Genomic DNA, 21,838 nt, shown 5'->3' on the forward strand with positions numbered 1-21,838 from the left:
GGTTGGTCAGTCCCCAGTGATCTGCTCTGCATACCCATACAAATGAACCAAGATAAATGTACTCAGTAGGTTACAAATACATGTGTCTATGTATGAACACAAAACCACACAAATACATGCATTTAACTCATTATAGGATACATGATTCAGGGTTACATTGGGATAAGCTGATGTACAGAAGGGAAGGACGTTGGCAGGAGAGAAGAGATGCATTATTTATGTGAAGTTTACACAACCCCCCCCAAACACAGAAAAAACAACGTCTCTACAAAGAACTAGTTGCAGGTTAGGCAGGAATACAGGAGAAATGTAAAAACTGCATCCAGGATTTTGAAGACTAGTTTACCAAGTGATTGAGAGTGTTCTCCTAAACTATAAGAAAACATAGTAATAAAATAAAATTTGGAAGTTGCTACACCTGAGAAATAGAAATTTTTGAATGAGAATCACCCATCACAAAAGCAGTACAGGGAAGGGGAAAGTTGATGAGGAAAATAATGGTTTGGTTATATTTTGTATTGTTTTATTTTCAGGGTATTGATGACAAGTGTAGACTTGATAGGCCATGTCTAGCTAATAATGTACTTTTCAAGTTTACAACATAAAGGTTTTAACACAGACCTAAGCACTGGTATTAAGATAGAGAGCCTGGATTTTGTTTGTGATTATTAGTACTTCGAAGGCAGAAATTTCTGAGGTCCTGTGGATGTTCAATTTATGGGTGATGACAAGTCTCCACCGTACGGATATTGACTGATGACCATTTCACTCAGGACAGACTAAAACAGTCAAAACATCAATCAGACCTTCAGAAACCAAGTCTATTTTTCACGACTTAAATGAGACCCCGAAAGGGAAGAAGGGTGGAGGAATGCCTCCTGGGTGGACTGTGCACAAAAGTCTGCTCTCAGAGAACCCCTAATGCAGTCCAGGTGGGCAGTCACATGGCAGATCACTATAGAGATGACAGCAGTCACGTGACTTCAATCTGACCAATGAGGGAGTTCCAAAAGGCACCTCAATCTGGTTGGCTCAGTCCTGTACCTGTCACCAATCAGGTTACAGATCAGGATGCACTCACAGCACGAGCTGGGTGGTGAAGAGACAGTTGGTACCAGTCTTGGGAGTGAAGGCAGAGCATTCACTTCGCTGACATTGGTGCCAGTGGCAGTGCTCACAGACAGTGCTTGAAGCTGCAAATTTGAAGACGATTTTCTGTTCAACTCAAGCAACAACAGGTACAGCTTCATTGGCTGCTGTCTTCCAGGGCAGTTTGATTTTCTTGGCACCCAGAATGCTCTCCTTTTCAAAAACACTTTGGAGTGTGGATTGGGACCCTGGACATTGTTCCTATTGGCTGATTCATCAGTAACCCGAACCTGGATTCTAAACCACCCAGTTCTCTGTCTCTTTGTCTGTGGTGCCTGAGACACTCAGGCCCCTTTCTCAGAATATTGTGGACAATCCCAGGGAGACTGCTGTTCTACTCCCTGTCCTCAGGGACCTATCGTTATCTTCCCTCGAAGAAATTCTATTTTGTTGGTGGTGGGGGGGGTTGTTTTTTTGTTTTTTATTAACCGGTTTCTTTTCGTAGCTTTGGAGCCTGTCCGGACATATGCTCTGTGCACCAGGCTGTCCTCAAACCCAGGGAGACCTGCCTGCCTCTGCTTTCCAAGTACTGGGATTAAAGACATTCATCACCACTGCCAGTAAGATTCCCTCAAAATTTACATTTGGAACTGGCATGCCACACATAACAAAGTCATCTTCATTTGCAACTGTTTTCTGGAAAATAACTGAATTACATTATCAGAGACACAGGCTTTATATTCCATAACTTCTTCATTTTTTTTCTGTTTTGTTTGTATTGTTTTGAGACAGGGTTTCTCTGTGAGCTTTGGAGCCTTTTCTGTGGAACTTGTTCTGTAGCCCAATCTGGGGTCACACAGAGATCCAGTTGCTTCTGCCCCCGGAGTACTAGGATTAAAGAACTGTGATCCCACTGCCTAGGCTCTTCTCTTCAAATGGTTTATTTCCCAATTTTTTTAATTAGTATTGCCATTCTGTTCCTCAGCCATGAACTCATCTTGAGTATGAACGTGGCCTTGTTTACATTCTGTTGAACATGCTGAAAGTTTCAAGTTATTTCAATAAGGATTGTCGTGTTTAGGTACATAAACTATTGGTTTACAGTCCCTACTTATTTTACAGTTAGGGTTATTTAATTCAGTTTATTTATTTTGCTCTTAGTTATTTATCTGTCTGTGTACATCATACTCTTGGTGGGTGGATGTCACTGTTCTTTTTTTTCCAACATATGATATCAAGGATGGAAAACTCCTGTCACCATGTCTGGCAGAAGGTTCCTATAGGCTTTATAGAAGATATTGGAAAGTGTCTCTTTCCATTTCCTTATAGAATAGTTGGAGAAATATTAGTGTCAATTCTTTTCAAAAGGTGGGAAGAATGCATACATGAATATATCATACCAGTCTTTTACTCCTTTTGATATTTCATCATAGAAATTCTTTTAAAATGAATTTTTATTTATTTTATACAATCATGTTTTACAAACCAATCCCAGATCCCTTTCCCTCTTATCCTCTCATGCCCACCACCAATCCCCCATCCACATGACTGGTAGGATGAGGCCTCCATTGGGGGATAATAAAAGTCTGTCACATCATTTGGGGCAGGACCTAGGTCCTCCACTATGTGTCTATATTGAGAGAGTATCCCTCCACAGGGAATGGACTCCCAATACCCATTTGTGTGAGCACTAAGGATAAACCTGGTTTCACTGCCGGAAGTCCCATGGACTGCCCAAGATACCCAGGTGAAACCCATTTTCAGAGGGCCTCGTTCAGGCCTGTGTTGGTTCCCCAGATGTAAACCTGGGGTGTGTGAGCTCCCCACTGGTCTGCTCTGAACACAAATACAAATGAATGAAGCTAAATGTACTCATTAGGTTAGAAATACATGTGTCTATGTATGATTACAAAACCACACATATACATGCATTTAATTCATTAAAGTGTTCATGTTTGGGGTTACATGGGATAAAGTGAGGCACAAGAGGAAATTAAGGTTGAAGGAGAGATTAGATGCAGTGCAAGGAACAGGAAAGTGCCAAATCCTGAATCACCAAATAATATACAAACAAACTCAGGGGAGAAAGAGGGGAAGGGAGAGGAAAAGGATTAGGGAGAGCAAGAGGAGGTAGAAACAGAAGAGCCTGAGGGCAATAGAGAGAAAGGTGGGTGTTGGGTCCAGTAGGAACCCATCACCAATAGTCAAAGCCTCCTACCCCATACACTCACAGCACATCATGAAGCCAGGTCCTTATACATTTCCCATTTCCTTACAACCAAATCCCTCTACATAGGGTTGGGTGTCATGTCCTTCAAGGCATCCATAGTCATACAGCCACAACCTCCCCATGCAGAGTTATTAGGAACTGTTCAGTATTTCCTCTTCTATATCCACTGAGATACATATACACATACACACATGGAGGGAACAGATTGAGTGAGGTTAACCTAGTTAACAACTGAAGCATCTACAGACACACACACACACACACACACACACACACACACACACACACACACACACACACACAGGACTAGTTTACTAGTCAAGCTAGGTATGAATGTCTATGAAATACAAAACTCTCCTCTCTCTCTCTCTCTCTCTCTCTCTCTCTCTCTCTGAAACATCCACACCCACACTCAAAAACACCCAGACACACACACCTCCCACAAGGGTAGTTTTCTTGTCTTGACAAGTACAATTATCTTTGAAAAGTCATTTTTTCTCTCTCTCTCTCTCTCTCTCTCTCTCTCTCTCTCTCTCTCTCTCTCTCTCTTTCAGAATGAGGTGTCAGTTACTTATTGTTAGATGTCCTTCCATTCAAACCAAAGTCCCCCTCTGACAACCAAATTCAGATCCCCTCTTCTGTAACTAAAACCCTCACTCAATACATTGCTGAGTCTTTTTCTACCAGTATTTTCTCTTGCACAGCCAAAGGCACACAGCAGGATCCCGCTCCTACTAATTACCCCATCCTCTAGAGACAAAAGTACCAATACAAATACAAGCCAGGTATCAGTCCTTCTTGGTAGCATCTTCTCTACAGCAAAAGCTTCCAATAAAAGGAAAGGTGTGTTCCTAAGACTGAATGAGGGCCCTTGTACTTGGGTGTCAGTGGAGAGACCTGGACAGTCTATGATTCCTCTGGCACTGGAAAGAGTATTTATCCCTAGTGCAAGAATGGAACTTGGGAGCCCTGAGTTATACAGGCATACACTTTTGTACAATTATTTTGTTCATTTTCCCCCTTGTTGAATTACTCCCATACTCTCCTTCCCTCCCTACCCATATATGGTTATGATCTTCCTCTCTTTCAATTATAAAATAAAACACAAACAAAAGAAATATCAACACAAGTAATCAACACCTATAAAATGTCCTCAAAAGAAAATGAGCCCAAAGGTCTACATCATTTCTATTGAGCTGATTTTTTGTGTTTGCCAGTGATACCCCCACATGTGTCCTATCAAGAGGAGTAGTTAAGATACCCAGTAAGAATTCACTGGACCAAACTTATTCTCGCTTTGCCATAAGGAAACAATTGCAGATGTGTCTTTGCCTAGTGATGGAAACTGGTTTCCACATCTCCTTTTCATTGCTAGAACACACATATGGCTTGAATTTGCATGCTTGTGTATATTGCTACAGACTATGCGAGTTCATGTATTCATCTTTCCTGTTGCATCTCGAATCTACTTCTTCCTTGAAATCATTTATTACTTCTGGCTCCTAGTATTTTTCTGTTTACTCTTCCCAAAAGCTCCCTGAACCTTGAGGGATAATTTTCATGAAGCAATCCCATTTAGAACGAAGTATTACTTTGTCTCACACTCCATCCACATGGTTATGAGTGTCGGTGTTATTTCTGTCTCCTGCAATACATTTCACTGGTGTGAGTTGTTTGAAACATTAATCACTCAGTATTGCAGCATTTAATCACTAGTCATTTTATCACAATATTCCTTAAGCAGGATAATAATATCAGGTTTTTCCATAGGCCTATCTGCTCAGATTCCTGAACACTTTAGCAGTGTCAGTTATGGCTTCAATCTCCTGGAGAGGGCTTTAAAACCAATCAAAGAGTGGTTGGTTATTGACATAGTATTTATGCCTTTATTGTTATATTATTATATATTGTTATATATTATTATAAAAATATTGTTTATTTTGTAAATTAGTCACTGTTGTCCTAGGGTTTATAGCTGGGTGATTTTGATGATTGTCTTTCTCCTTCACTAAAGTGCAGAGTATATTCTTGTGTTATGATTGACAGTAAGGAGTGGTAAAGCTTCTAGGTGTACACCAGCTCAACTTATCCATGTTGGCTGACATACATTTGTGTTGTCTTCATCAATAAGGCATAACAACAAGGTTGGATATAAGCAATAGTCTTAACAGTATATGTGAGCTTTTGGGGGGTTTTGTGGTGCCAATCTTCAGCTATTCAGTAACATAGAACATGATCATGTCACTGAACCAAAAATTTTCAGTGAGATTTTTTTTTCTTCAATGAATATAGAACTCTTAATTCTCTTTATTCATCTGCTTTGGTTTTCATATGCTCTTTTTTCAGTTTTGATAGGTTACACAAGTTTAGAAATTTGCTCCAGCTTTCCATTCCATGTCAGTATACATTTTTAAAATACTTCCAAAAGAAGAATCAGAGGAAACAGAGGGGTCAGGAACCTGGCCCACAGAGAAACTGAGTGGTACTCATAGGGGCTCACAGAGATCAGGGAGACTGTAAGGGATCTTATGCAGTTCCCATTCATATATGTTATTGCTAATTAGCTTGAAGTAATTGTGGGATTCCTGTCAGTAGCAGATCACTGATTCTTTGGCTTACTCATGCTAACCTTTTCCTCCTGAGGCTGCATTGTCCAGTCTTATGGTAGAATATTATTCCATGATAGGTAGATGGTCTTAGGAAGCCTGACCTTTTCTGAGGTGATACATAAAGAGGGTAAATCTGGGGAAGAGATGGAAGAGTCTGGGGGTGGGCAAAGAGAGAAAAATATGGTCAGGGTATAATATATGAGAAAAGAATAAAAATACTAGGAAATTTGAGCAATGTCAATGAGAAAAGTGTTGACATCATTGACTCTGGATAGTCTTTTTATTATATTGCTATATAAAGAAGAGAGAAACCTTGGGACATTATCATTATTCATACTTACTATATTATCGGGAAACATCATACCTGTAATATCTTCCCTCAAAGTAACATTGTCAAATAAAAAAAGAAGTAGAATAAAAAATGTAAATTGAATAATCATGTTTGACTTTATAAAAACTATTGAGAGAATACAAATTCAAAATATGTTGTAAATGTACATATGGTTTAAATATATGATATATACCATGGATTTCTAAGAAATGTTTCATGAATTGAGTTCTCATGAAGTCCAAGACTACTAACTAATACAGAATAATTTTCTACATTATTTAAAGACCACTTTTCACTATAGTGTTAACAATTCATCTTATCATCATGTTCACCAAATTATGTCACAGTAAAATATAAAATTTGGGAACAGAAAAAATGGGTAAATTAGACGGCTGTTGAAAGACTACATTAGAATTTTTTAATGGAAATCTTTTTTATTAGAAAACTGCTTTTCTTTCAGCTTAGGAGAGCATCTGTTAAATTGTGTGCCATGATTCTTTCTATTAATTCTGATTTTGTAATTTCTAGAGGAATATTGATTTTCTGTTACTATATATGCACTATGCTTTCATTAAGAAAGTATTTCAAGTGTTTCTGGTTATATGATTTCCGTTGTTTCGGTTATTGAGAACTTAGTAGTGAACTTGGAAGAAAAATATATTCCAAAGAATGGTTATGAAATGATTTCTTTTGCATAGATTGGTTAATGCATATTTATCTTCAAAAATATTTTCAGAATAGATAATATATCATCTCAACATCAAAATGGAAGCTCATTTGTTGCCAAAATAAATACTTCCAAATGATTCTTTACATTCCAGCCATTTTTTTCTTTAACAGTACCACAGTTTGGCTATCGATATAAATTGTGTTTCCTCCTACTTAATCACTTTTGGTTAGTCTGTGTCTGTTTTGGTGACCCTTTTTAATAATCAAGCTTTTATGCCTCTGCAATGTTCAATATTGTCTATTTCCTTAGATTCAGTTCTCATCTTCAGTATGTTTTTCAGATCGTTGTGGGAGTTTAATTTAATCTTGTTTGTGTGACCCAGAAGTTCATAGTAAGTTGGCCTCACATCTGTCACCCTTCTCCACATAGAAACTGAAAGCTATAAACTTTCCCCAAGACCTACTTCTCTTTGTTTTTAATCTGGTTTTCCCAGTTGGTGTTGCCATGGATATTATGAAGAAACTCACTAAAAAGACCAGTGAGAAGGTGAAAATGCAGCAGGATCTGAAGGCCAGTGCCTCTGAAGAGGAGACACTTTCAGATCACTATGTCATCCTCAGGACCCTTGGCAAAGGGAACTTTGCTGAGGTGAAGCTTGCTTACCACCTTCCTACAGAGGTGCAAGTTGCTATCAAGGTCCTGCCAAATGGAACAAAGAATGACTTCGGTACAAAAACCGAAATCGATATCTTTAAAATGTTGAACCACCCATATATTATCAAGCTGTTCCATGTCATCAACACCAAAGACTACACCTACTTGGTGATGGAACATGCTGCTCGAGGAGATCTGGTGAGCCGTATTGAGACGGTGGGTCGTCTGCAGGAGGAGCAGGCCCAGCACATTTTTACATAGCTAGTGTGTGCAGTTCACTACTGCCATGAGAATAACATTGCACACAGAGACATCAAGCTAGACAATATCCTGCTTGATGACAAAGGCAACATTAAGCTGTGCGACTTCGGCCTGGCCACTCGAGTCACCTCAGGCAAGCTTACCAAAGGGTTCTGTGGAACCCTCGAATACTATGCTCCAGAATTGTTCTCTGACAAATAATACGATGCAAAGGCAGTTGACATCTGGAGCATGGGAGTGGTTTTATATGCAATGGTGATGGCATCCTTTCCATTCAAAGCCAATACCTATTCAGACATGAAGGAGGAGATGCTGGATCCCAAGTACCACCTCCCTTACACACTTTCAGAAAACATAGCAAACATCATTGTGCAGCTGTTCACGGTGAAGCCTGAGCAGAGGCCCAAGATATATGGCATTACACAGCACCAGTGGCTCAAGGAGAAGGAAGAATTTTGGAAAATCACTCCATCCTTAGAGGCACTCTGTAACACCCTGAATCCCAGTGTTCTGGTGGCTATGTGGAATATGGGCTACGACCCCAAGGACATTAGTGCTTGTCTATGTGAGAAAAAATTCAATAACATCATGGCCACATACTTAATTTTAAACCAGAAGTCACCCCACGATCACTCTAAATATCCTGGGAAGTTCTTGAGGGCCCGCGTTGCTATGTCCCCAGCAGATGCTCTCACTAGCGTTCCTTATCAGGGAGGACTGAGTGAGCTTGATCTTCCCATCTTGCTGGAGGAACACCAGGTGCATGATAAGAAGGGATCAAGGAAGAAGAGGATGAGAAGCCTGAGCATGTCTGCCACCTTGTGCTGCCAGCAGAAGGGAAGCAATCGTCCACCTCCAGCCCCCAAACTTGCTCGTAAGATCACTTATCTCAAGAGCAGATGTTTGGCTCTGGATAGCATGATTTGCAATTGCTCATCTTCAAGATCTCTGTCCTCTGAGAACATTTCTTCTGTCAACTATTTGTCCTTTGAGGCACCCCAAGAATTGAACATCCCCAACAATAGCTCATACACGCAGAGTACAGGAGGTTACAGGGAAGTCCCTCACATTGTGAATGCCTCTGCCATATATGACATCCGGAGAGATTCTCTTCTGGCGACATCCAAGAACACCTTTGACGATATAGCTCCTGAAGGTACACCTGAAAACCAGAGATCTTCCCTTCAGGAAACATCAAAGACCAGATTTGGTGATGCCCCTCCTGAAGGCACACCTGAAATCCAGAAATCTTCCCTTCAGGCAGCATCAAAGACGAGCTTTGACAGTGTCCCTCCTGAAGACATACCTGAAATAAAGAGATCTTCCTTTCAGGTAACATCAAAGATGAGCTTTGATGATGTCCCTCCTGAAGGTACACCTGAAAACCAGAGATCTTCCCTTGAGGGAACATCCAAGAATTACCTGGAGCATGTCCTTCCTAAAGACATACATGACGGCCAGAGATCTTCCCTTCACTCCACATCCAAGAACAGCTTTGAAGAAGTCCCTCCTGATGGCATACATGCAGCCTCTGCCAGCCGTCTATCCAGAGACTGGAAGAGGGTTAAGAAGAGAATTGGAAATTGTCTGAGACCACTATGCTGCTGAGTGCCGACCTCCAAGAGAAATGATGATTCTCAGAAGGAAGCAGAACCAGTGGAATTGGAAAGCAGTGCAGTCACACACACACATAGCTACAGGGGGTGCCCAAGATGCACTCCTGTGTTTCTTGATGTATATATTTTCTAATGTCCTGTGAAACCATCACAAATGATTTAGCTGAAGGTAGACAACAGAGGATGAGAAGCAGCAGTTGCAGAGGCAGCAAGAATTAGTTAATTAAATAGGTATGGATAAGAGGAATCAAAGGTTTGGGGGAAGAAAACTCCAAAGGCTAGGGAAGAGTGTGAGGGAAGGAACCAATTGAAATGGAGGGCCCAGAAGGAAATAAGAGTCAAGAATCTGAACTATATGTTTCAAATTTCGTAATACTGTGTCTAGCATATGTCAATGTCTTCTGAAATGGTAAGTCTTTATGAAGGTTGAGACATGGGGTAGGAATTTCCGTGGTGTGACTGAGACAGCTGAAGTGGGAGCCCTGCAGGAAGTCCAGATGGCAGTGTGTCCACTAATCCAGGAAAGGAGTTCAGCACAAGAGAAGGTAAGCCATCGTCTACCACAGGATTCTCCATAGAAAACCATAGTTAAAGAGGCGAAGTCCCATGGCTGGTCTTCCATAGCATTCTTCTCAGAGTGAAGCCTTGTGCCAAAATTCAACTCCAAACTGCCCATAAATTAGAAGCCCAATGGGCCAGTCTTCATGGATATACCACAGTCATAATCAGTGGCCTTTCTTTACCTTCAAATCAGATCCAGGGGAGATGTTTTTATCACACTGGGAGAGAGGTGACCTTCCTCCTCCCTCTACCACCCTTCCCTGCTGTTGTGTTTGCAGCCTGCCTACATCCCTCTGTCTCTATTATCACAGGAGTCACAATTCCACAGCATGCTGCTGGTTTAGTCTAGCTGTTGGTGAAGGGGCCGTTGTAGTGGGGCATTTGTCAGAAGCATATTTGTCTCTTAACAGGAAGGTAACAGAAAGCTAGAATGAAATGTGTACCACTGTGTGGAAAGCAGGGATATTGCTCCACTTTGGAAGGTGGGTATTGCATGTCTTTGAGCAGAGTAGACAAATGACTTAGTCCACTGGCTTGGAACTGTTAGACCCCCGGGGTCCCAGGCCACGTTCTCGGTCACCCCAATCACCAGGCAGATTCGAGAGCTTGCTGCAAACTGCACGAGGCTTTATTGAAATTTAATGAGCTAACCCCATGTTAGCTCGGGTCTTTCACCCACCCGCCATGGCGGATGGCCAGAAAAGATGGCTCCTAGGGGCTCCCGAAAGATCTTATAGGGCAGTGTAAGGGGAGTGTCTAGGGGTACGCACAGGCTCACAATTGGTGTGCCTCCAGGCTTGGAGGGCTTGCCCTGTGTTGATTGGTCAACTGGTTGTTATGACCCATAGGCCTCCCTGGTAACTCCTTGACACTGTTCTACAGACAAATAAGCGTGAGATTGCCAAAGCCGGCATTTTTCAATTCTATGAAAATGGTCATTGAGCTCATGATGCAGAGGGTCAACATCATGATAAGAGACAACACAGCCTTGCATTAAGAGGGATCCTAGGCATAACGTGTGGCAATAGAGCATCTTTCCCCTAAGATCCACTGTCCCATAAACTTTATGGAGGAAGAGTTTGTGGAGAAAGGGTGAACCTCTTCTTACTCCTGTATTCACTCTGAAACTGGCCACTTACTTACTCTGTACTGGGCAGAGGAACCACAAAGGTGAGAGTGGACACAGCCTTGCAAGGAAAACTACAACAGAGCTACTGATCGTCTTGCTTATGTGGGCGCAGCTGCTCCCTATCACTGCTTGATTACTAAGGCTAGTTTCTGTCCTGATGTACTTTCTGAAGCCAGGCACCAGGAAAGGGAAACTTGGGTGCTGTGGCTTGGTTAGGCTAACCCAGGACAGACAACCTAAGACAATAACTGGTGCCAGACCCAGGTGCCGGTGCTTAAGAAGGCAATTATCTCAGTATGAACAGATGTGATGTTTATTTCCGTTTACTATCAGTTGCTTTGAGTCTGATAGGAACTTGGTGTGTCCCTGCTATGAAAGACATGTTCCTGACTTTAGCCTTTTCTTCTGAGAGAACAGAAGTCAGATGAGGCCCCCCACTGCAGCACCTCCCTCCCTCCCTCACTGTCACCTGGATGGAGCAAGAGCAGGTGCAATCAGTACCAGCTACTTTTAGCAGGACCTTGATAAACATCATCCCAAAAGTGTCCAAAAGTCTCCTCCTCACAGAGGACAGAGATGAGTCCTTGAAATGCTGTTTGGGACATAATGTGTTTGATTAGGACACTACTTAAATTACACCCACTGGCCTATGACATTGCCACGATGACCATTTTTGTATGGGTGGGTCACACTTAAGTCATAGGTCAACTCCAGATCTCTTATTGGCTATCTTTTCTCTCCTAATATTTGCAGGGTCTTTTGGACAGGATCTTTTATGGAGTCTCATTTTCACCAAGTATGTATCCTGACTAATTTAAACAAGAGGACATGATATGGGATGCAAAAAGCAGAGTGCCTATGTTTAGACATGTGTGGAGGACCAAAATGGTTCCGTTATGGAGTGTTTTGAGGTCCAGCCTTCAGTTTCACTAAACAGGAGCACCAGAAAGCTCTGGCCTATTATTGTGTTGCTAATTCGAGCAAGTCTGCTATCATTTAACATGGCCTCAGTGGGAAATGTCTCCTAGTTTGCATCTCTATGAGCCTAAGCATCTGAATAGGCCTGCACCTGGGCGGAGGGGAGAGGTATGTAAGTAACAAGTGAGTACAGAAGGTGAGGTGCCAGCTAGCTAGTTTCACTGCATGAAAATGAGAGCCCTCTAAAGATGACAAGATGACTGTGTTTGGTCTTTATCACCACAGGGTTGCTAGGGGTTTCCAGGTCCACACACCCCCACTCAGGCAGAACCTCATGGTTGTTGTGGCTTGGAGCTGAGACATGACAGGTCACGACAGACATGTTGCTGGGAAAATACTTTTCCTCCTTGATTCCTAGAGCTTGATTCCTGCAAAGTACCAGGGCCACCATTAGAAATTAGTCCCTTTCAGTACTTATCCCTAGCATAGGTGTGGACTTTGGGAGCCCATTCCACATAGAGAGATACTCCCTGAGCCTACACATGGGGGTAGGCTTAGGCCCTATCCCAAAGGATATGATGATCACCCAAAGACTCTGGTGATCCCCTATGGAAGGCCTCACCCTCCCTGGGGAGCAGAAAGGATATATGATAGTTAAGGTTTTAGTTGGGGATGGTAGAGGAGGAGGGGAGGGATAGGGAACTGTGATTGACATGTAAAACGATCTTGTTTCTAATTCAAATTTTAAAAAGAAAAAAAAAAACCAAGGCAAAAAAAAAAGTAAAAAGAAATTATTAACCAGACATCCCTGAAGATGCCTCCTGGCTGGGCTGTGCTTACAAGGCACAGAGCAAGCAAAGCCTTCTGCTCTAGGCCTGCTCTTACAGGACCCCCACATGCTGTCCAGATGGGCAGGCACTTGCCACATCACTAAAGAGCTGACACAAGTCATCTGACTTCAGCCTGACCAATGACGGAGTCCCAATAGGTGTCTCAATCTGATAGGCTCAGTTCTATACCTGTCACCAATCAGGTCACAGATCAGGATGGACACACAACACGAGTTGAAGGGCCAAGACAGTTGGTGCGAGAGAAGGCAGAGCATTCACTTCGCTGACACCAGTGCCAGCGGCAGTGCGCACAGACAGTGCTTGAAGCGGTAAATTGGAAGAGGATTTTCTCATCAACCCAAGCATCACCAGGTACAGCCTCATGGTTGCTGTCTCCCAAAGCTATTTTGTTTTCATGGGACCCAGAATGCTCTCTCTGTCAAAAACACTTTGGAGTGTGGATTGGGCCACTGGACATCGTTCCTACTGGCTCAGGAACCCGAGCCTGAATTGTAAACCACCCCGTTCTCTGTGGATCAGTTGTTTATCTAAAGAGTCTGTGGTGGCTGAGACACTCAGGCCCACTCTCAGAACAATGTGGACCATCCCAGTGAAACTGTTGTTCTATTCCTTGTCCTCAGGGACCTATCTTATGTTCCCTCAATATTTTTTTCTTTTTGGTTTTTGAGACCAGGTTTCTTTATGTAGCTTTGGAGCCTGTCGTGACACTTGCTCTGTAGACCAGTCTGTCCTCAAACCCTTGGAGACCTGCCTGCCTCTGCCTTCCAAGTACTCAGATTAAAGGCATTAGTCACCATTGCCAGTCAGGTTCCCTCAAAGTATACTTCTGAGACTGGCTGTCACACATAACAGTGTCATCTTCATTTGCAACTGTTTTCTGGATTGGAGCTATGGGTTTTTTTACCCTGAATCTTCTTCACATTTTTCTTGTTTGTTTGTGTGCTTTGTTTTGGTTTGGGTTTTTTTGTTTTGTTTTGTTTTGTTTTGTTTTGTTTTTTTGAGACAGGTTTTTTCTGTGAAGTTTGGAACCTTTCCTGTGGAACTTGCTCTGTATACCAGTCTGGCCTCTAACTCACAAGAGATCCAACTGCCCCTGTCTACTGAGCTGGGATTAAGGGTGTGTACACCCACAACCAGCACCCTTCTCTGCATATGTTTTACTTGCCAATTTTTATATTAGAATTTCCCTTCTGTTCCTCAGTCATGAACTCATCTTGAGCCTGAACATGACCCTGTTTATGTTCTTTTGAACTTGGCTGAAAATTTCAAGTGATCCAATTAGTATTGCCATGTTTAGGTACATAAACTGTTGGTTTATAATCTCTGAAATTTTATATTTAGGGTTATTTTGTTCTATTTATTTATTTTGCTCTGTGTTATCTGTCTGTGCCACAACACACATTTTGGCAAGTCAGAAGAAAACTCGTGGGTGGAGGTCAGTACTCTTTTTCCAACATGTGGGATATAGGAAGTAAAGCTTGTAAGCATTGCAGTGGCTCAGATTGGATGGACAGGGATTCTGGCACTCAGGAGCCATGGGATACTGAGTGCTACAGCTAGGATGGAAAGTTATTCTGACAGTCAGAATCCAAAGAATATCACAGTTCACAGTAAGGGTAGCAGGTTACACCCCTGCTCCCAGGGAAAGGCTACCCCAGTGTAAGAGCTTTGCTTGGGCAGGGAAGTGATTCCCAGGTGAAGCTGTTACAATTCAGTTCGGTTGCTCCTGGAGTGTAGCAACTCCACTTGGCTGAGTGTAATAACTCCTCTTGGCTAGGGAAAGGTTTCCCTGGCAAAAGTGTTACAGCCTTGCTTGGCTCTGCTAGATCAGCTCTGTTCTGGCTTCTGGGAAGAGTTACTTCTCTCCTACCCACCATTATGGTGAAGCAAGGTCTAACCCAAACCTCATTCAAGAGATTTATTGGGAGGGAAGAATCCAGGAGAATGGCTGCCCTCTGACAGGGAGGCAGAGGACAGCCAGGCAGCTGGGCAGCAACAAACTGAACGGACACAGGGTTTATATAGGGCTTCCTAGAGGCAGAGTTTCCAGGGAGTTTTCCAGGATGGGGATTGTTCAGATTTCAATCCCTGAGCTCAGACTTGCTAGATTTCCAGCTCAGGGATTGGTTAGTTTTCTGCACATGTTTATGATCAGGTTTGGCTCTGGTTTCAGGGCCAAAGTGTGTCTTTCACTGGTCCTTTTTAGTCTTTTGGCTCTAATTTTAGGACTAGGGTATATTTCTTTCAGTCACTCTGATTCCAGGGACAAAGTGTGTTTCTTTGGCTCTGCTCAGGCTATGTTTCCTTGGCTGGTCCTTTTTCCCTACATTCCCCCTATTTGTTTATTAATAAAACAACTGGAATTTGGCAAAGGGGAAGCATTATCACTAGACTGCTTCCTACTGAACTGGGATGTCGAGGTTCATGGGACAATCTCCATCTTCCTCATCTGGATGTGTCCAGGTGTTGCAGACTTCTGGTTCCTTAGCTATGGATTGGTAATCCTGCAACAGCATCTGGTTGAATGTCTGGTTAGAAATTCTTGCACTTGTTGTTGAAGGAATCTAGACAAGAAGTTTATGGGGCAGAGTACCACTAGTAGGATTAACAAAAGAGAGAGAAGAGGGGTTAAGAAAGGTACCATCTAGTTTCACATTGGACTATCAATGATCCACTGGCCAGAAGCATCAAAGCTGTTCCTTATGTTTCTGAAGGTCTCTCTGAAGTCATTGAATGTTATATTTTGCTATACCTGATGATAACATAGAAGCAGCATTCTGAATAGACTGGAGAATGAGGATAGTTTGAGTTACCTGTTGGAAATCTGGGATGAGTTGCAAGGAAAGTCTATGGTACATATTTAGGTAGGAAGTCAGTCCAGCTGCTCTAGTGATATAAATGCAGTTATGCCCAGGGCTGTCAGAAGGGGTATGACCTAGATTATTGTTTGTCATGCTAGGTTGCTATAAATTCAGTGATGGGAATTGACATGGGCTTTTCACCGAGTACCACCCCTAATTTAGGGAAAAGGAACACCAACCAAGGCGTAAGTAGGCATGTGGGAGAAGTCAACTGGAGCTGCCAGTCTGGCCCAGGGAGTGAACCCCTGCTTGAAGAGTGGGGAAAGGCAGACTCTAATGCCCAGAGGTAGGATTAGAATTGACAAATTTTTACAAGAAACAGTAATAATCTTTAGATAGGATAGATCATCAAAGGTAGGCTGTAAGTAGGCTTTAATAAAGAGGACAAAGCCTGGCTATGAGGGTGAAAGATGTGGTGCAGACGGGACAAAATTTGTTGAGTATCTGGAGATGGCGATGGAGGCCTGGGTTGTAAAATGAGAGTGCCTTGTGGCATGTGATGGGGACCCAGGACCCTGGGAGTCACAGCTCTAACTGCCTCATCAGCTCTGTTACTTTCTTTGGAAATAGGACTGTTCAAGTGAGTTGGTTAGAAATGTGTGGAGGCAGGGGCGAGGGGGGGGTCAGTCCAAGTAAAGGCAAAGATATTCTGTGACTGGGGGTCCAGAGGAATACAAAAGAAGGCATCTTTGATGTCAGGGACAGGGAAATGAGACGTTTTTGAGGAGATGATGGAGAGGAGAGTTTAAGGATTGGGTACTACAGGATGAAGGGAAACTACTGCTGAGCTGATAAGTTGGAGATCTTGAACCAAGTGGTAGGTTTCATTGGTTGTTTTTATCTGCAGTTTTTTTATTTGAATTAGAAACAAGATTGTTTTACTGATGATCCCAGTTCCCTCTTCCTCCCCTCCTCCCTATCACCCCCCTCCAAATAAACCCTACCATCACATATCCTTTCTACCACCACTGGATGATGAGGCATTCCATAAGGTGTCATCAGAGTCTATCTTATCCTTTGGGATAGGGTCTAGACCCACCCCTAAGTGTCTTGGCTCAGGGAATATTCCTCTATGTGGAATGGGCTCCCAAAGTCCACACCTATGCTAGGGATAAGTACTGCTCTACTACAGAAGGTCCCATAGATTTCCGAGATTTCCTCACTGAAACCCATGTTCCTGGGGTCTGGATCAGTCCCATGCTGGTATCCCAGCTATCAATCTGAGGATGAAGAACTCCCCGATGTTCAGGTCAGCTATTTCTGTGGGTTTCACCAGCCTGGTCTGGACCCCTTTGCTCTTCACTCATCCTTCTCTGCAACTGGATTCTTCAGTTCAGTGATTAGTTGTGGGTGTCGGCTTCTACTTCCACCAGCTACTGAATGAGGGCTATCAGGTGGTATATAAGTCAGCCATCAATCTCATTATCAGGGGAGGGCATTTAAGGTAGCCTCTCCTCTGTTGCTCAGATTGTTAGCTGGTGTCATCTTTGTAGATCTCCAGACATTTCCCTAGTGCCTGATTTCTCTGTAAACCTAAAGTGTCTCCCTCTATTATGGCGTCTCCTTTCTTATTAGCTTCTATTCTTCCCCTGACTCAACCTTTCTGCTCCCTCCTGTCCTCCGCATCCCTCCACTTCTCCCCTTCTCATTCTCCTAGATCCCTCGCCCCTCTTCCCATGCACTCAAATTGCTCAAGAGATCTTGACCCTCTCCCCTTCTCCAGGGGACCATGTATGTCTCTCTTAGGGTCCTCCTTGTTTACTAGCTTCTCTGGTAGTGTGGATTGTAGGCTGGTAATCTTTGTCTAAGTCTAAAATCCACATATGAGTGAGTGCATAACATCTTGGTATAGGTTGTCTCCATCAGAATAGTTTCTTTTAGTTCCATCCATTTGCCTGTGAATTTCAAGATTCCGTTTTTTTTTTTTTTTTTTTTTTTTTTTTCCTGCTGAGCAGTACTCCATTGTGTAAATGTACCACATTTTCCGTATCCATTCCTCAGTTGAGGGGCATCTAGGCTGCTTCCAGTTTCTGGCTATTACAAATAGTGATGCTAGGAACATCGCTGATCAGATGTCCTTGTTGTATGAATGTGCTTCTTTTGGGTGTATGCCTAGGAGTGGAATTGCTGGATCTTGTGGTAGACTCATTCCCATTTTCTTCAGAAGTCACCATACCAATTTCCAAAGTGGCTGTAAAAGTTGGCACTCCCACCAGCAGTAGAGAAATTTTCCCCTTTCTCCACATCCTCTCCAGCATAAACTGTCATTGGTGTTTTTGATTTGGGCCATTTTGACAGGAGTAAGATGGTATCTCAGAGTTGTTTTGATTTGCATTTCCCTGATGGCTAAGGATGTTAAACACTTTCTTATGTGCCTTTAAGCCATTTTAGATAACACAGTTGAGAATTGTCTATTTAATTCTGTACCCCACTTTTTAATTGGAATGTTTGGTGTTTTGGAGACTAGCTTCTGGAGTTTTTTGTATATTTTGGAGATCAGCCCTCTTTAAGACATGGGGTTAGTGAATAACTTTTCCCAGTCTGTGGGCTGTCCTTTTGTCTTGCTGACTGTGTCCTTTGCCTTACAGAAGCTTTTCAGTTTCAAGAGGTCCCATTTATCAATTGTTGATCTCAGTGTCTGGGCTACTAGTGTAATGTTCAGGAAGCAGTCTCCTGTACCAATTAATTCAAGGGTATTTCCCACTTTGTCTTCTAATAGGTTCAGTGTGGTTGGATTTATGTTGAGGTCTTTGATCCATTTTGACTTAAGTTGTGTGCATGGTGAAAGACTTGGATCTGCTGCAGTCTTCTACACGCTTGCATCCAGTAATGCCAGCACCATTTGTTAAAGATGTTCTCTTTATTCTGTCGTATAAATTCAGATTGTTTGTCAAAATTCACTTGTTCGTAGGTGTGTAGGTTAACATCAAGGTTTATAACTCTATTCCACTGGTCTACCTGTCTATTTTTGTGCCAATACCAAGCTATTTTCAGGACTATAGCTCTGTAATAGAGCTTGAAGTCAGGGATGGTGATGCCTCCAGAAGTTCCTCTATTGTACAGGATTGTTTTCCTTATCATGGGGCTTTTGTTTCTCCATATAAAATTGAGAATTGTTTTTTCAAGGTCTGTGAAGAATTGTGTTGGGATTTTGATGGGGATTGTATTGAATCTGTAGATTGCTTTTGGCAAGATTGCCATTTTTACTATGTTGATCCTACCTATCCAAGAGCATGGGAGATCTTTCCATTTTCTGGTATCTTCTTTAAATTCTTTCTGTAGAGACTCAAAATTCTTACCTTACAGGTCTTTCTTTTTTTTTTTTTTTTTGGTTAGTGTTTCCCCAAGGTATTTTATGTTGTTTGAGGCAATTGTAAAGGGTGATGTTTCTCTGATTTCTTTCTCCACAAATGTGTAAATGGCATATAGTAGAGTACAGATTTTTTTTTTAAGTTAATCTTGTACCCTGCCACTTTGCTGAAGGTGTTTATCAGCTGTAGGAGTTCCCTGGTAGAGTTTTTCATTTCACTCAGATAGACTATCATATCATCTGCAAATACTGAAAGTTTGACTAATTCCTTTCTAATTTGTATTCCCTTGAGTCTGTTTATATGGTGGATTACATTGATGGATTTTTTGTATGTTGAGCCATCCTTTCATCCCTGAGATGAAGCCTACTTGATCATTGTGGATGATTTCTCTGATGTGTTCTTGGATTTGGTTTGCCAGTATTTTATTGAGTATTTTTGCATCAATGTTCATGAGGGAATTGGTCTTTTGTACTCTTTCTTAGTTGTGTCTTTGTGTGGCTTGGGTATTAAGGTTATTGATGCTTCCTTGGTAAGTGAAATCTGTACAGAAAATTGTCTATTTTCTTTGGTTTTTCGATTTTGAGGAATATAGTTTTTCCAAGTATGACCTGATGATTCTCTGGATTTCCTCTGTGTCTGTTGTTATGTCTCCCTTTTCATCCCTGATTTTATTGATTTGAATATTCACTCTCTGCTGTTTGGTAAGTTTGGATATAGTGTGTCTATCTTGTTGATTTTCTCAAAGAACCAACTCTTCGTTATTTAGATTCATTTTATTATTCTCTTAGTTTCCATTTTATTGATTTCAGCCCTCAATTTGATTATTTCCTGGCATCTGCTCCTCCTGGGTGTATTGGCTTCTTTGTGTTCCAAATCTTTCAGTTGTGCTGCTAGTTCTCTATTGTGATTATTCTCTTGTTTCTCATGTGGGCACTTAGCGCTATGAACTTTCCACTTATCACTGCTTTCAAAGTGTCCCATAAGTTTGGGTATGTTGTGTCTGCATTCTCATTGAATTCTAGGAAATATTTCATTTCTTTTTTTTATTTCTTCCTCTACCCAGGAATTGTGCAATTGGGTGTTTCTTAATTTCCATGAGTTTGTAGGTTTTCTGCAATTCATGTTGTTGTTGAATTTTAACTTTAAAGCATGGTGGTCTGATAAGATACAGGGGGTTATTTCAATTTTTTGCACCTGTTGAGTTTTGCTATGTTGCCAAGTGTGTGGTCAATTTTAGTGAAGGTTCCATGTGGCGCTGAGAAGACAGTATATTGTTTTGTATTTGGACGGAATGTTCTATGCGGCGTCCACCCTTGACCAGCAAGAAAGACGCCACACCGAGGAATCTTCTTCAAACACAGTTTAATCGGGAACCTCTTTGCTTTGTACAATGTATAATGGCGGCGGCGGCCCAGGCCGAGGGAGACGGGGCCTGATATAGTCTACATCTACCAATCACCTAACCCTACGTGGCGCGCCAGGATAGGTTGTCTCCAAGCAGAATTAAGAGGATACATGACCTTTGCCTAATTTGGAGTTGTTTACCACAGAGAGCGCTCGCCGTCGGGCTGGCGGAGGGCGGAAACCGGCGCCATCTTTTGGGTGCAGTTTTCTGCAGCTCCCTACAGTTCTATAGATATCTACTAAGTCCAATTGTGCCATAACTTCTATTAGTTCATTTGTTTCTTTGTTAATAATCTGTCTTGTGTTCCTGTCTAGTGGTGAGAGTGGGGTTTTGAAATCTCCCACTATAATTGTGTGCGGTTTTATGTGTGATATGAGGTTTAGTAATGTTTCTTTTACAAACATGGATGCCATTAATATTGATAGATATTAATGTCCATTGATTGTTCATTCTTGTTTGTTTTTGATTTGGTGATGGTGGTGAAATTCTGTGTGGGATTCTATCCCTTTTTCCTTTTGGCTGTTAGTTAAGTAGGATTATCTATTGCCTATATTTTTCTGGTTGTAGTTAACTTTCTTGGGTTGCAGTTTTCATTCCAGAACTTTCTGTATGGCTGGATTGGTGGATATGTATTGTATGAATCTGGTTTTGTCATGGAATATCTTGTTTTCTCCATCTATGTTGATTGAAAGCTTTGCTGGGTATAATAGTCTCGGCTGGCATCCATGGTCTCTTAGTGTAGGTAGAAATATATCCAGAACCTTCTGGCTTTCGGTGTTTCCATGGAAAAGTCATGTGTAATTCTGATAAGTTTGCCTTTATAAGTTACTTGACCTTTTTTCTTTGCTTCTCTTAATATTTTCTCTTTTTTCTGTATATTTGGTGTTTTGATTATTATGTGTCTAGGAGACCTTTTTTTGGTTCAGTCTATTTGTTGTTCTGTAGGCTTCTTGTACTTTCATTGGCATGTCTTTCTTTAGGTTGGGAAAGTATTCTTCTATGATTTTGTTGAATATGTTTTCTGTGCCTTTGAGTTGAATTTCTTCATCTTCTATACCTATCATTCTTAGGTTTGGTCTTTTCACAGTATCCCATATTTCCTGGATATTGTTAGGGATTTGTTGGACTTAAGATTTTCTTTGGTTAATGAGTCTATTTCTCCTAGTGTATCTTCAGCTCCTGAGATTCTCTCTTCTATCTCTTGTATTCTGTTGGTTATTCTTGCATCTGTAGTTCCTAATAGTTTACCCAGCTTTTCTGTTTCCAGCATTCCCTCAGATTGTGCTTTCTTTATTGTCTCTATTTCAGTTTTTAGGTCTTGAACTGTTTCCTTGAGAGACTT

This window comes from Cricetulus griseus, chromosome 2, assembly GCF_003668045.3.
Source record: "Cricetulus griseus strain 17A/GY chromosome 2, alternate assembly CriGri-PICRH-1.0, whole genome shotgun sequence".
Lineage (NCBI taxonomy): Eukaryota > Metazoa > Chordata > Mammalia > Rodentia > Cricetidae > Cricetulus > Cricetulus griseus.